General features: G+C 41.4%; 1 protein-coding gene across 3 annotated transcripts in view; it reads left to right on the top strand.

The window, feature by feature from the left end:
• The window catches only part of SF3B1 (splicing factor 3b subunit 1), a 45,360-nt gene that overhangs the window by 326 nt on the left and 41,401 nt on the right, over nt 1-3,633 (top strand). The window lies entirely within an intron of this gene.

Here is a 3,633-nt window from a genome sequence, read left to right as displayed (position 1 = left end):
GTGTTGTGTAATGGCGCCTATGCCAAGCCGTGTAAAAGACGTTAACGGCCCTGTTTCTAGGCTGGGGACCTTTTTGTGAGAGCGGCTGAGATTGACCAGAGACATATTAATTATTTAGCTACCAAATATAGAGAAGATGTAGTAATGGAAGTGTGCATCGTGGCATAATTTGTTTCCTCGATAAATTAATACCATTTGGGAATAGCGCGATGTTTATTTATTTATTTTTTACCCAGGATGGTATATACGCATGTGTAGCCCGCCTCATCAAATCCATATTGCTTCGTGTAATTGACAAATATTATGTTCTTAAGTGCTACATGGGCCTGCAATACATTATTATGTAACATGCTCAGTTCCACTTGTTTTTTTTTTTTTTTTAATACAATCTTTATAACTTGAATAGTATATTTTGCATGTATCGTTTGTTGCAAAATAATGCCTTAGCGGCATTTGTAGGGATCAAAACATGTTTTTTTTTTTTTTTTTAACCATTTTTATTCTATCAAACTACTGGTAAGCCCCGCGGGTTGAGCCAGGTGTCCAGCCGCTATATTCGGTGTTTACGGCACACTCTGTAGTATCACCGTTTGCACGGAATCCATACTTTTTACAGGCTCAAAAGTGTCTCGGGTCTAAATTAACCCGATTTAATTGTAGACCCAGAGTCAAAATGTTGTGGTGTTATCGTTTCTTTGCTCCAGGCAAATTTCACCCCCCATTGAAACATGGAGTTTAATCTTGACAAGCAAGAGTACTCTAGCATTACAGTATAGTGAATAGTGTTTGCGTTTTTAATTAAAAATGGGGCATCTCTGTAGTGAAACATAGCAGGGCTTAATTTATATTGTACAAAAAAAATCTAAAATCGTAAATGTTTTATGGCAAATGCCACTACCAGAATATTTGTTGTACCTGTGTGGAATGGCCCAATGCCACTTGTGACAATTTTGCAGAATTGTGATCATGATTAAAAACAATTGCTGCTTAAACTAATTTACTGCGAGTGGTGCCTCGATCACATTTCCACTTTGTAGTGCATTGCAAGTTCCCCAGGCAGCAAAGGGGTTAATTGTGATAGCAGCAAATTTGGGAAAACATTCATTTTACAATCCCAAGAAAACAAAAACGTGTGAAAAGTATTCAGGTGTACAGATACATGGCTCAATCACACGGTTAAGATGGCAGGTAAAAAAAAAGCAGAAACAAGAAGCTTAACAATTAATTTTAAGTCTTAAAGAAGCAGTCCCACTCTGAAGGATTCTATTTTTGCACTCTTGAGAGAGCCATTATTGATGCTTTTTATTTTAAAAATCTGGTGTGTGTGTGTGTGTACATTTAAAATACACATTTTCAGAAGATTTAAAATGAACCTCTTCCCAGGGGTCTATTGCAATCTAAGGCTTAGGACATGGTGGAAAAAGACTGCGCTGAAGCCCCCATCACTCCTAACGAGAGCGGCTTTAGATGGCGCTTCCGCAGGCGTGTGGCATTGCGCCGACACCAAAATTGAATTTTTCCCGCTGAGGGAAGCGGGAAGCCGTCACATGACCACCAAAGGCCAATGGCAGTCGGTGATGTGGCGCGCTAGCCCCGCCTCCCACCCGGCACACAAGCGCGCTTGCTGATGCTCATGCAGGGACACAAAAAAGCTCCTGCTTGAGCAGGAGAGCATGAGCGTCAGCGCTGCTCAGCGCTCTTGTTGTCACCATGTCCGAGGCCTAAAGGCTAACATAGGTAGAGAATACAAAAGCAAAGCTTGCAAGATACTAACATTGTGTTAAACTCAAATGGTCTTCTGGGGAGAACTGCTTTTAAAATACAAAAATGAATACAAGAAACCAATAAAAAAATAATGAAGCATAAAGATATATATTTTTTTCCAAACATTTTTATTAGGGAATATATAAAAGTACAGGCATATAACAAGTCATAACAAGAAAAGATAGTCCCGTGGGGTCCAATGGCGGAGCACAGTTGTAGAAGAATGGGGGCTACAAACCAGTAAAAACTATTTAAAAGGCTTTATTGGGTGGTCAGTGAGGAGTACAGGGCTACTCTGATGCGTTTCGGGAACAAGTCCCTTTGTCAAAGAGTAAATTCGCGTCTGTATAACCTCCCTTTTACATATGCAAGCCCCCGCCCCCAACGATGACGTCACGAAGATCAAATCTTGCGCGAGTATCTCAGACGGCATAACTCATTGGTGGAGAGTAACATGTGAAATGATTAAAACAATGTTGCAAAATGCTAATAGTAATAAAAACACGAATGTTGAACCATATTAAAGCAATGGAGAAACGATTAATGGTTAACAAACTAAGTCATAAGTATCTATGAACTAATAATAATAATATGGTTCAACATTGGTGTTTTTATTACTATTAGCATTTTGCAACATTGTTTTAATCATTTCACATTGTGTATTGTGTCTTTCTGTATCCCTGATATGCACTGCTCCGCAACCATAGCCCACAGGGGAGGCGAGTCCTCAGCCAGGCATTCCATTGGTTGTTACTCTCCACCAATGAGTTATGCCGTCTGAGATACTCGCGCGAGATTTGATCTTCGTGACGTCATCGTTTGGGGCGGGGGCTTGCATATATAAAAGGAAGGTTATACGGACGCAAATTCACTCTTTGACAAAGGGACTTGTTCCCGAAACGCGTCAGAGTAGCCTTGTACTCCTCACTGACCACCCAATAAAGCCTTTTAAATAGTTTTTACAGGTTTGTAGCCCCCATTCTTCTACAGCTGTGCTCCGCCATTGGACCCCACGGGACTATCTTTTCTCTGCATACATCGGCGTGATGCACGCAACAGGCAAGGTTGAGCTGCTACACGAGTGAGTCCTCACCTATTTATTCCAGGACTGTTCATTATGGTATGTACAGCTTGTTTTACTAGGAGGTTTGGCATGACCTGCATGGTATATATTTAGATCTGCTATTACCTCTATAGTATTAACTCTTATACCGCTATACTCATACAGGTGTTCATTGAGTCTCATGTAGCTTTTATTATAGCTCTGTCCTCCTTGCCTAGTATCATTGCTTTTTGGATTATATATATATGTTCCACTTTGCGGCTGAGCCATGAATACTGGGATCATATCCCTTAAACATTGTATAACAAGTCATAACACCCTAATACAAAATGGATTTTTGAACATTTAGGATAGGAAAGGACATCGCCAAGAGAGGCGGGACCTCTGGGTCACGTAGTGGCCCAGTAAGAGAGAGATCTGAAAGAGAGAGAGGGAAAGAAGAGGGGAGGGGTGTTATTTCTACCCCAGTTGCTGCGACCCATCTATCTGTATAGACAGCTAGATTTTCCACCTGGTTTCCAGTCAGACGGGATTTTTGGACTGGGTCAGTGGCCCCGCCAATGTTCCCAGACCTTTTATAGTGCTCCTCAGTTTTGCGCTTGAGGAATGCTGTTAGTCTCTCCATCACTTCATTCACTCTTCTCTTAACCATCTGCTTGGAGGGGGGGTAATGTCTTCTTCTCGCCTCTGTTTGAATGAAGGAGATTAATTTCCTAACTGGGCGATCAATTTCCTCTATTGGCCTGCCAAGTAGGTAGGTCAGTGGATCAGTGGGAACAGTGAGGCCGGTTACCTCTTGGATTATA

Source organism: Ascaphus truei, chromosome 7 (assembly GCF_040206685.1).
Source record: "Ascaphus truei isolate aAscTru1 chromosome 7, aAscTru1.hap1, whole genome shotgun sequence".
NCBI lineage: Eukaryota > Metazoa > Chordata > Amphibia > Anura > Ascaphidae > Ascaphus > Ascaphus truei.
This window is presented reverse-complemented; position numbering and strand designations above follow the sequence as displayed.